The sequence below is a fragment of the Spea bombifrons genome, chromosome 1, assembly GCF_027358695.1.
Source record: "Spea bombifrons isolate aSpeBom1 chromosome 1, aSpeBom1.2.pri, whole genome shotgun sequence".
Taxonomy (NCBI): domain Eukaryota; kingdom Metazoa; phylum Chordata; class Amphibia; order Anura; family Pelobatidae; genus Spea; species Spea bombifrons.
Window position 1 is genome coordinate 111,792,936 of NC_071087.1, and position 12,916 is coordinate 111,805,851.

Below are 12,916 nucleotides of genomic sequence, written 5' to 3' on the forward strand. Positions count from 1 at the left end.
AATGGAACATCAGCATCGAAAGAGTTAAAAATAAAATTAAAAAATTAATAAATAAAAAAAAAAAAACAGCACTGACCTGAAAATCCAGGGTGCTTCCAGGTCAAGCGCTGAGAGTTTAGTAAGTGGGCTGATGATGATCAGATCACTCCTGACCAAGTGTTAGTTTAAAAAAATCCTGGCTCCTAACTTTTTTACCTGGCGCCTAGATTCACAACAAATTTGTCAAGCCCTGCCTTAACTCCATCCAACATCTTTGGGGTGAACTGAAACGGCTATCACGAGCCAGACTTTCTCACCCAACATCAGTGCCTGACCTCGCAAACGCTCTACTGGATGAATGGGCAAAAATTCCCACAGAAACCCTCTACCCTGTAATAGCTTCCATTCTTCTGGGAAGGGTTTCCACAAGATTTTGGACCGTTTACATGTTAAATATCTATGTATTTAGATTGCAATGTCATAATAAAAGTCCCTGTTGGTGAAATGGTCAGGTGTCTGAATACTTTTGACCAAATAGTGTGTGTGCGTGTATACGTATGTATAAAATCAGACAGACTTGGTTAACTGCGTGAGTAATGCGGTATGTCATTACATTGTTTTCAAAAGGAATAGCTTGAACAACTTTAACAGCATTAATTTAATTATTAGAAAATACCACTAACATATTTTTCTCATTCAAGTAAAAAAAGTCTTACATTTGTCTAGAATAGTAACTGGTTTTTCAGTATGTCATTTATGATCGATTATGCCAATATGAATGTTTAGTCCAGTTGAGGGATTAGTGACATCACTAATAGAATATATGAATGATGTCATGCTATTAGTCTTTTCTCCTTACCCAAACCATTATTAAAGAATGTAATAACTAGGTTGACATCGACAGATGTAATTGTACCTCACAGATATTATAAATGGCAATGCATTATATATAAAGAATGGCAATGCATAATGCATATGCTTATGCAACGGTCTTTCTGATGAGAAAGCGCCATACTATTCCACTGATTGCACTGTATGTTCATCTGTGGAGATTCAAGTGGGGTTTCTAAAAAGAGGAAAGACAGAAGCCCCTGTTTGATGTTTAAATCCAGTTAATTCCGTTCTTTAATCATGTGTAGCTGGCATGTTTGAGCGGTGTAAACACAGGAATGCCAATAAAGCTTGCAGCGATACTGCATATTGCAAGCATATGCTTTGGGTTTAAAGAGAGCTTTTCACCAGAAATGTAGAAAAACACACTGTGCTTACAGATTGAATTTGCCTTTGTCAAAATTTCCACACTGTAAAATTTTTAGGAAAACTCTCCCATTAGAGTAGAGGCCAACTCCCTATTAATGCCCATGGTTTTGGAATGGGATAAGGTCATATAGGTGTGATGGTCAGGTGTCCGCATACTCTTTGGCCATATAGTGTAACTTGCCCACTGCACAAATCGGCAAGGGCTGATCGATCAATCCATGAGATTAAACCACACCTGCTACCTTAAAAAAAGAAAAGAAAAAATAGCCTGGCAGCCGACGGGACAAAATGTATGCCTCTTGTTTGCTGCCTGCCATTTTTAGTTTATGCTGTAATTAATTAACATATTTAGTGCCCAGTTCCGCCTACTCTGCTGCATTTGTATCTAAATGCAACATTAAACACAATTTTAATTATAATTTTCCAGCTTTATGGCAACAACCAGTGTCTGCGTTTCACAATTAAGTGTCCATAAAAAAATATGAACGAGACAAAATTTGTCTGGGAAGGTTATAAGACATTGAGCATTGCTAGGAAAGACGTTTCTAATGCTGCAAATCCCTAGTGCAAAAGAGTAAAGAGTCCCTTCTTTGGATAGTTAATGATGGAAAGAATGTGATGTAAGAAAGGTTACTATTGCTCCTTCCCTCGATGTATGTAATAGAAGCAATGGATACGTATTAGACAAAAAAAAGAAAAATACACCAGTGAGTGGGCTAGAGAGTTGCCTTGTTAAGTTTGGCCGATATCACCAAGCTACTGAGCTAGCCTTAAAGCAGGGAAAACACATTTGGCAGAGTACCTACTCAATACGTACAAGTCCTGCCTAAAACATCTACAGACACTGGCGTAACCTGCAACCGCTTCTTCCGGTCTCCTTGTACCGGTTCAAAATGGTTTCGAAAGGACCCTTCTAAACTATTTTGAATTGCTACAGGGAACAAGAGTGACCCTGCAGTGAAACCGAGACTACCCGCTGTGTGAGCGGCCGGATAGCAAGCTGCAGGAGAGTTAAGCGAGGGCGGGAGGGAGGGAGGTAGGTGGGATGTATGTATGCATGCATGGGTAGATGGAGTGTCTGTTGGTGAGTAAGTGTGTGTTTACATATGTTGTATGTTGGAAGGGGGCAATGTTGTCACAGACTAGCTGTCGAAATTGGGGGGGGCCTGGGAAGAATTTTCGCAATGGTCCTTGTCTACAGAAACATGATGCAAAGAAGACTCATAAAAGTTCCCGGCAATCTTATAAATGCTGCCTAAACACCTTGTTACCTACACCCTGGTAGCTACATGTGGAATTTCAAGTGACATGAGCTTGAAGCAACACTCTAGTCCCCGCGTAGCCCCAGCAGTAAAGTCGGCATATTTATCCATTTTGTTAAGCACTATAAGATGCGTTTTTTGAAATCTCAGCTAAAACCGCATCTTATAGTGCTTTAGGAGAATCTGCAACACTCCCCTCCCCCGTTGTCTAATTTTCACACCAGTCTTGGCTACTTGAAGCAGCTTTATCACTGGCAGGAGAGCACTGCCGCTGCAATCAATGGGATTGCTTTCTGGAATGCTTTGTCCGAGCCAGGGCTGGAGCTGGCCGGCGGGGCTTATGTGAGCACTGGCAAGCAGGAGATGTGCTCAGCCCAATGCAACTTCTGCAAGTCAAAGTTCTAGGGGCTGAGTCAGTATGTCTACTATATCGCAGTGTGAGATTCAGAGTGTATGTGTCCATAGTGTTAGCGTTTGTAATATATGTGTGTGTGTAGTGTTAGCCAGTGTGTGTGTGCGCGCATGTGTATAAGGATGTGGTGCTCGCATGTATGGTGTTGCGTATGTTACAGTATGGCATTAGCATGGGTGTGTATGTCAACATCACACACTAATACACAGACTATATGCTAACATGTGCAAACGTGACCATAGAATGTTAGCTGGTGTTACTGTAAGGCGTTAGTGTTTGTGAGCATATGATGGTAGTGTGTTTGTCAACCTCGGAAGCAGGGCATAACACAATTTTGATAAACAAAAAGGTGGGAATGGCCCTACTCAAAAGAGCTTACAATCTAGTAGAGTAGGGAGGAGTACATCTCAGGCACAGTTTTTGCTCCTGTTGCAATCATGCTTCGAAATAGTGAAACTTAATTAAAATACATCAACTCTTCCAATACAAATAAATTATTTATTAAAAGTAGAGAGGTCTTACATATAGCAACTTCTATTATGAAGAAATCTGTGATCCATACCTGTCCTTTGGCATTCATCCCCTAACAGTAAAGACATGGTGCGGTAACCTTTAACTAGTCTGCAACTGCCCCCAATGCTGTTTTATGAGACATATATATATATATATATATATATATATATATATATGCAATTTCTTAAAATAACATTTACCACTTTATAGCATGCATCATAAGCTGGAAAAGAAATACAGCAATCAGACCTCGAAATAAGCTTAAGGGGACACTCCAGGCATCAGATGCACTTCAACTCAGGACAGTTGAAAGGTCCCTTTAAATTACCATGGTGCCTACCTTGCAAAATCTTGGGGGGGATTCTGCGGGACGTTCATAAAACATAGGTTCTGTCCCAGTAAGCCAGTCCGGCCCTGAAGTTAATACATTAAGGGAATTTAAACATGCATGGGGCAGGCATTTGGTTATCCCGAATATAAGGCGAGACCTTGGCCAAATGGGTCTTACGTGCTGTCAAATATTTCTGTGAATGCACATACATGTTTTTTGTATGTGTATGTATATCAGATACATATACGACACAATGCCATCTAAACACACACAAAAAACAATGCATATGCCGTTCAAGGCTTAGTTCAAGATTAAGTATGAGCAGGATTTTAAATATCACACAGAGGCCAAAGTACAAGCAGATTAAATGTAATTGCTTCTGATTTCTAGCTCCCTTGAACGCACCTGTCTTCCAAGGCTTCTCATCATCAGAAGGACAAGGCGTAGGTGTAAGTAGGACTGCTTTTCTACAAACATATTTTATACACGTAAAGTCTTACATTTATAGTAAATGCAGTCATTATACAGCACTTTATCTGCATTGCTGCAATATGAAGACGGCCATTAAAACAATTTACAAGCAGATCCGTGCAGCAGGTGACCGTCACACCTAGAGTGACGTGTGCCACAACAAGACGTAGCTCCGTAAGAGGCAAAAAATGCCCGGTATTCATTAGGACGCATGGCTGGGAGATGAATCAATTGAAATACCAGCACCACAAGGAATATGCATGAGTTGAGCAAAGCGCCTACTAGCTAGGCCTGGAAGCAGCCGGTAGCTGTATTCAATTGAACAAAGCCAAAAAACATCCATACAAATAAATAAATAAATCACAAATCTGAACTCTTGAAATGCTTCAAATATTTAACATTATCCTATTATTATTCACTTGCATCAAGAGAAAGGGATTCAGCCTACATACACCCACATTCATTCACTACACAATTTAATGTCCCCATGGAACTAAGTCAAAATAAATATTTTTAAATATAAAAATTAACATAAAATGTGTATATATATATATATATATATATATATATATATACACACACACACACACACATATACACATAAATATATTATTCATTCAAGTGAATAGCGTTACTTCTGTCTAGACAAACAGCACCTATAAACAACTTGCCTCATGTCTGTCTGCTGCTCGGAGATAAGCCGCTGTCCCTTTAAAGTTGTCCTATCTTAGCACACAGGCTATATAACTAGTGCTAAGTACAAGCCCCGTATGATAAGCTAAAAGCCATATATCATTTGTATACCCCTCCCAAACTCTTACAAGGGATTACCGTATATTCCGGCGTATAAGACGACTGGGCGTATAAGACGACCCCCAACTTTTACAGTCCAAATATAGAGTTTGGACTATACTCGCCGTATAAGACTACCCCTCTACCCAGCGTACAAAAACCAGCCAATCACGGCAAGCGATGTACCTTACCGGTGATTTGCTGGTTGATTTGCTGACATACATACATGCACTGCCCTTACACACACACACACATATATATAATATATATATCTATATATATATCTACACATATGCCTGTCCATACATACACATTTATACACTGCCCTCACCACACACCCCTGCCTTTACACACACATGTATATGTATGTATATATATATATATATATATATATATATATATATATATACACACACCAGTATATATATATATATACACACCAGTGTGTGTGTGTGTGTGTGTATATATATATATATATATATATATATATATATATATATATATATATATATATATATATATATATATATATATATATATATATATATATATATATATATATATATATATATATATATATATATATATTTCTCCCCCCTTTCTCCCCATCTCTTACCTTATCTTCTGTCTTCTTTCTTCCATCCAGTTGTGGGAGCCCGAGGTCTGGCACTTCAGACCTCGGCTTCCCTGCTCTCTAATCACTAGGCGCCGGGACATGACGTCATCCCTGCGCTCGGCATCAATAGCCGGCGCCTAGTGATTAGAGAGCAGGGAAGCCGAGGTCTGAAGTGCCAGACCTCGGGCTTCCCTGCTCCCTCATCACCACGCGCCGGCAATTGATGCCGGGCGCCGGGACATGACGGCATCCCTGCGCTCGGCATCAATAGCCGGCGCGTAGTGATTAGAGAGATTGGTGGCTTCGTGGGAACCTCCGGCTTGGTAAGTACCCGGCGTATAAGACGACCCCCCACTTTTAAGAAGATTTTTTTGGGTTAAAAAGTCGTCTTATACGCCGGAATATACGGTACGTCATTTTAAAGACTGTATAGCTGGGGTTGGGCTCTACAGAGACTTTTATCTCGCAAACTTCCTCAAACTTAATCGTCCCCAAACATTTGTGTCGATGACTACACTACTACTATGTGTTATGGAGGGCTCGTCTTGCCTTCAGTCTCCCAGCGGTCAGTCAGATGGCTACAGACAATGATACGCCTCAGTTTCTGAAAATGACTACAGTAAAACAAAAATCTGTAAAGATATATTATTATTTATTGTTTTATATAGCACCATCATATTCTGCAGCACTACACAATATATTTTTTTTAAAATGCTGGCTCTATTTTTACATACATAGTGTACATGTATATTTTTTGACAGGCCAAAACTGCTAAGGACCTTAGTTCGTTTATAGCCCATAACCTACGTCTGGCTGCCCCTAAAGTATATTTTACCTCAGGACAGCTCTTTAAGGCTAGCGGCCTCCTAATGACATGTGTGCCACCGATGACTGGATACGACAGGTTATTTTTCTGCTCATAGCGTGTAGCCGGTCATATCCAGCTGGTGGCCACATTTGGTGAGTGTGGAGTGCTGTAGGCCAGTATCCTTCCAGGCGTTACTCCAGTGTGCCAGATGGCTAGTCCAAGCCGGGTTTTCAGGCACCCTCCTCTGATCCCTCCTGAATGGCCTAGGAAGCTGTAGAATCCATGTGGATCTGTGCTGATGCGGTACAGGCCTCCAGAGCAGCTCACTTGCAGAGAATGGCAAGGTGCCTCTTCTTGTAAGGAGGGACGGCAGCACCCCAACCTACACACACAGGCTTAAGTTTGGACACCTGAAGTGTCGGGGTATATATTTTACACCAGCTCTACACCAATTACATAGTGAAAATCTACACAACAACCTTCTTTAATTATGTCATTATGCACATATATCAGAATATTATGAGTTACTCACAGTAAACTTGTGTCCAGGGTGATTTGTGGCAAAGCATGTATATTTCTAGATAAGGCTATCAAGCAAAAAGAAATTTCCCAAGAACACAAAAATAGCCCATGAGACACTTTCATCTATAATAACAGAAATGTGAAAATATCCAAAAAGGTGGATCAGGTTAACCAACAAAAAAAAATGAATACAACTAATAATGCAGTCACCCAACAACCTACACAGTTGTATCAAAACTTATGTCACAAATGGGACGCAGCCGTAAAAGAGAAAAATAACACTGCAACAGTCTGTAGGCCAACACAGGTGGACAGGACATTCCCTGCAGTTGTTTTTAGATGCAGCTAGTGAAGTTAGATTTTTGATCAAATATATGAACTGTTTGGTAGATGGATTTTTCTTTTCATTTTCCAGGTCAAGCTTCTGGAATTCTATCTTCTGTCATGTTTCCATAAACCTGATATGGAGGAAATTTATACCGGATGGCTCAAGATGATGTCACAAGATTTTAGAAGTTGAATGCACTTTAATGACAGGTGACTGGCAGGCCCATAAAACAGTAATGCAATGTTACCGGTGCACATCGATGATAAATGTTCTTTTTTTTTTTTTTTTTTTTGCATTTAACAATTTTACAGTCACGCAGGATGGGACTGTAACATGCAAACTGCACGGCGATCGAAAAGACAAACCGTAAAATAGCGATGAAAATAATGCCGAGAGGAACGACAGTTCGCATCAGGTGGACTCGTAAAAGAAAACGATACCGATGAAAATTTTTCAGTTTTACTCAAAATATCCAGCAAGTATGACGTGAAAACAACAGGACCACATGCAATACAGTGTGTTATAAATGGCGTTTGATGAATGGACATATGTAGCACAAATGGTCACAAAAACAAAATAGATAAATGTTCATTTAAAACTTAAAACCCAGCTCAGGTGACGAACTCTGTCGCCGTCTTGGAAAGCAACCAACAGGAATAGCCGTGCCTGGGAGACACAAATGACTAAAGCAAAAATATCCGATTGGTCAATATTTGAACAATACAAATATATAACAGACTAGGGACTGCTGTAAAATATCACACATAATGCTCAACCCCCAACAAGAACAAACAGGCCTTCTACATAAAGTGTTCCTGCAATTTTAGACCTAAATTAAGAGTGCGCATTACCAGTATATCTGTGATTTAGCTGTAATCGCATTTATCACAAGGGGACTGTGAGTCTATCACAAAAAAAACAAACATATACATGTTTCCTTTAACTGGAGAGTGATTTAAATTAAAAAAAAACAAAAAAAAAAAACACAATTCCCTGAAGTAAAAAAAAAAAAAAAAAAGTATCAATTGCAATTTTCTGTCCTGGGGAAAAACCACAAAAATCATGACAGGCGCGGTAAATAACAGAGGAGTAAACATGTGGTAAGTGAGTGGAGATCTGATGTTTGCTCTTCCATTGGCTTCAATAATCCTGCTCAGGGTATCACCAAAAGCAGAAACGTTACAAACTACTCATAACCTTCTTTCTTTCCTTCAAGGCACTTGAACTCTAATCCCCTTGTTAGATTTCATCCCGCCATATATCTGCACTCTCTCTGCAGGGGTGGACCAAGGCCAGGTGGGGCAACAATGTAACAAAGGGCCTCCTCCAGAATAAACGATAACACACACTGTGCGTTGGCAGGCCATTGGCTGATCAATAGGATTACTACATTTCCTTTCTACAAATGTGCAACTTTTTATTCCCCCCATAGACAGCTCACCATTGGGTTGAAATGCTCCAGACAGCAGCGTAAAGCAGGTTTTGTTCCCACAAGACTTCATGAAAGTTACTCAGCTTACAGATCCTGCCCACATGTAACCAAGTACTCATCATATGAGACGGTATAAAAATAAATCTTTACATACGTCTGTTTGTGCTGCTACACAGACACTAAAAGTCATAATGCACACACATAAGCTTAATACACACACAGACACACCTCAGAGCTTGCTAAATGAGCCAATCCTGAGACTCTTGAAATATGAATCACTTAACGGCCCATGGTGAAGATTCTACGCAGTAACCCAAATGGCTCCAATACTGCTCTTCATGGAAACCTTGACTTGTCATTAATGATACACTTCACTTGAGTAACCTGCGTTTAAGCAGGGATATCAACCATAACATACTGGAAGCAAAAGCACCAATTGGTAGCATTACCTGAGAAACTGCCCCTTCACCGTGAGATTATGGCAAACACCCTAAGAATTCCCAGGTATGTAAGTATACGCACACCCGCATACCCACCGACTATCTCGCAGCCAAACACCTGCCTGCAGAGTATCTCTCTTCCCGTAGCTGTAGCTCCCTAGCTGGGGGGTCCTCACACAGTAAACCTGTTACAGTAAATAAGCAGAAGCTGCATAGATGGCCGCCTGGGAGGAAAAAAGTAACACGCAACCACAAAAAGAGCTTCTTATTAGCTGATCCTACTTCATAACCCGCCATCACTGGTGCCCATAATGGGGTGTGTCTGTCTCTGCAAATACACCTGCTACAGGAGTATCTGGGGACCCACATTATCCAGGCACGGCAAGTACTGTATATATGTTGTGCAGTGCAGACACGTACCTAAATTACACTACAGCAATTGGCCCATTGTTAGTCTGCCAGTCACTTTGCACCCCATTCATAGAGAGCACTTCTTGGCTCCGTCTCTATTAAAGCCTTCAGCCCTGCTACTCTCTCTGGAACAATCGCCAAGACCGAACTCACCACAACTTCAGAAGTTAACCGTAGGGATAGCGTTTTATTATAGCGACACTGTAACTACACACCTTGATTTAATATGCACAGGACTCTTCAGATTGTATTTGTAGGTTTGGTCACTACTTGGACAGCGAAAGCTGCACCGTGCAGGGACCTCCTTTCCTGATGCTTTCATAACTTTTGTATCCGATCACAACGTCAACGTTAAAGTGAATAATAAAGTACACAGGTAAAAGTTTACCATTGTAATTGTACGGTATTTACAATCAAATTAGTATTGCATAGTGTTATTTACCCGTATCTCCTACCATGCTACGGTAACAACATCTTACAGCCAGGGCAAGAGTCTGTTACACAAAAAAACAACAGACTGCGACAATTCATATGGGAAGCTACAAAAAAAAGCCGGCATGTTATCTGTTCATGGCGAAGAGGAACACTGGACGCTTCTTCTGAAGTGCTGATGTGCAGGATTCACACAGACACTGTGTACAAGCTAGATACGATGGACATGAGTGAGAACAATTTGCAGATTAATCCCACCAACAAAAACGATGGCTGATATCAGCAAAACAGCCTGGAGAGTGCCCCAGACCTGGACTGAAGAGATATATTGTATGTATATATATATATATATATATATATATATATATATATATATATATATATATATATATATATATATATATATATATATATATCTCATTATCTTATTTCACGTCTATTATATGTACTAATTAGGAACTTCCACAGAGTAGGTATTTTGCTTTTTGGAAACTACTAAATGGGGTATATGCTTCTAGTTAGTGAACGCTATGCATCAATAAGTATGGCTTGTTGAAATAAGCCACACTCCATCTTTACTTAACAGGGTCATTATTTAGTTATTGCAATAATAAAAAAATTTGTAAAAAAAACCCCAACGTTTAAAGCTTTTAGTTTGGTCTTAAACAAGCCATGGGGGTCCAAGAATGGAACATGGAATGCGAAACTTCCCTGCGTTACAAATAAACCCTGTATTATAGCTCCCTTCTCAGCACGTCAGGAGATCTGGAGATGTTCTACTTGCTGACACATCTGAGCAACACACTAGTTACAAAAAGCTAAGCTGCTTGTGTACAAAAAAAGGCATGTCTTCTTCAATGAATATGTACATTTAGCCCATACAGTAAGCATCTGTTAAATATTTTCTAGACTCTTTAAAAAGTTGACCTGTTGCCCCGTGTGCATGACAGGGTTCACCCGAGGTGAATCATGATCAGATGCATAAATAAAACAAATGTAAACGTGAAAAGCCTGGAGCAAATCCAGTCTCTCGCTACACCAGAGCGTTGCCTTTCCAGCAGGAGGTTCAGTCTTCATTGGGTGGTGCGATCCTGCGCCAACATCACACACGTCTCCCTCTCAAGCCACATGGTGGGGCATCGGACACGGTTAGCAGCATCCATGTTCACACAATTACGTTGCGTGCGATGTTAGGTGCAGTATTCTGATCTCCAGAAGACCTCAGGGGCGCATTGAGACCGTCACAATTACCCAAGTACCTAAGTGATAAGAGTTAGCCATCCTTGCCTACCTGAGTGCTTTTTCATAAACCACTGTATAGGCGGCATAGACTATTAGAAAGTAAAACACTGACATGGCAATTAAATAATTATCACAGCATATCTAATGGCCCTTTTGGACTGCCAAATGATTTTCTGCATAGCTGGTCCCAAGTTATGCTAACTTTGGACATACCCATGTGTGCGATAATCACACTAGGGACGGGAAACATTAATAACTGCGTCGCTGTGAACACTGAACATATATTATTTGTAGTGGTCCCTTCAGTATACAACTTCTTGCTATTCCATGTGTAAGAGAATCAGAGCCCTCAGACATTAAATAACTAAAAATGGGTCAAAAAAAGAACCAGGATACAAACCCTAGTCCTCAAGAATTCTATCAGCCAATCAGTACATGTTTTGTGGTCATATGACATTTAAACGCCTCCAGAAAAATTTACGAGTAGGGCAAAATTTGACATGGAGTGGTTATTAATGCTCCATTTAGCTGTACCGTGTTAAACATAGTACACGGGATAGCACCTTTAAAGCACTGGAGCAACTCGATTGAAAAATCAGATTTTTATTTTAGCAGGATTTTCCTATATAAACATTGCTCAGCAAAGACATACCGCAGCCTTCATGTGATTACAGCTATTACACTGTGTGTGCAATGAGCAGCAAACACGCGATCCCTTAGTAAATACACTGGGTTATCCAAGCACATTTCCAAACAAACTAAGATAAAAAGAAAGTCATTGACAACCATTGCATGCACTTTAAGGCACGATAGCGGAGTGTCGCTTTTAAAATAACACCTTTTTGCACGTAAATGTATAGAGGGATTGATCAGAATCCACCCTATGCATCTGCTCTCCTTCACAGCCCCCAACTAACCTGCATTGCAGGAGATGTATTTGTACTGCTGCGTAAACACAAGAAAACCCACCGCCGGTCAGCTCTATAGCCGGCTTGGCGAACATTGTGGCCGTCTAATGAGAACGTGTGGAACGCACTTTATTGCAGCTTCTATCTAAGGTAGGTCTTTGTTTTTTACCTTTTTAAAGAACGGGCATTATAAGGACTCAAAGTACTTTAACTTGCACCCTTCTTTAATGTTGCCGTCAGGAACAGCAAACTGTCCACTGAATTAAACCTTAGCTCTGAACTTACCATACCCCTAATAGGCAAAACATCTCCCATTATCTGTCCATACAGAAAGCCGCCGGCTGGGACACTGTAAATATTGATCAGAGCTGGCCGGTGGATGTTGTGGATTGGCACATAAACCAGACGGGCTCAAGGACAGGAGCGTGAGTAATGAAGCGCAGAATTCCCCCGAGTGTGGGATGGTTCGCCACACGCTCAGGAGGTCAAGCAAAGACCTTAATAATAAATAAAATAATCAACTGTCACGAAGTCATACTTATCAGTAGACACAGCAGTATGCATACAGTACGTTTTTTTTTTTAAATGAAAACATTCTGTCTAATCCATACCTGGCTGGACAATTTCCCCAACCAGCAGGAGTCTTTAGTCTGAAAAAGTTGTAGAGCCATATATCCTTTTGGTATTTCAGAGTTTACTTCTTCAGATGGATAGCCTGTCCCAAAAGTAACAGGGATGGTTAAGTGTGCGTAACTAT

The 12,916-nt window shown here is 40.4% G+C and overlaps 1 protein-coding gene across 1 annotated transcript in view; it reads right to left on the bottom strand.

Annotated features, from left to right (window-relative positions):
- Positions 1-12,916, bottom strand: part of MTMR3 (myotubularin related protein 3) — a 33,703-nt gene that overhangs the window by 16,173 nt on the left and 4,614 nt on the right. The gene's annotated exons all lie outside the window — the stretch shown is intronic.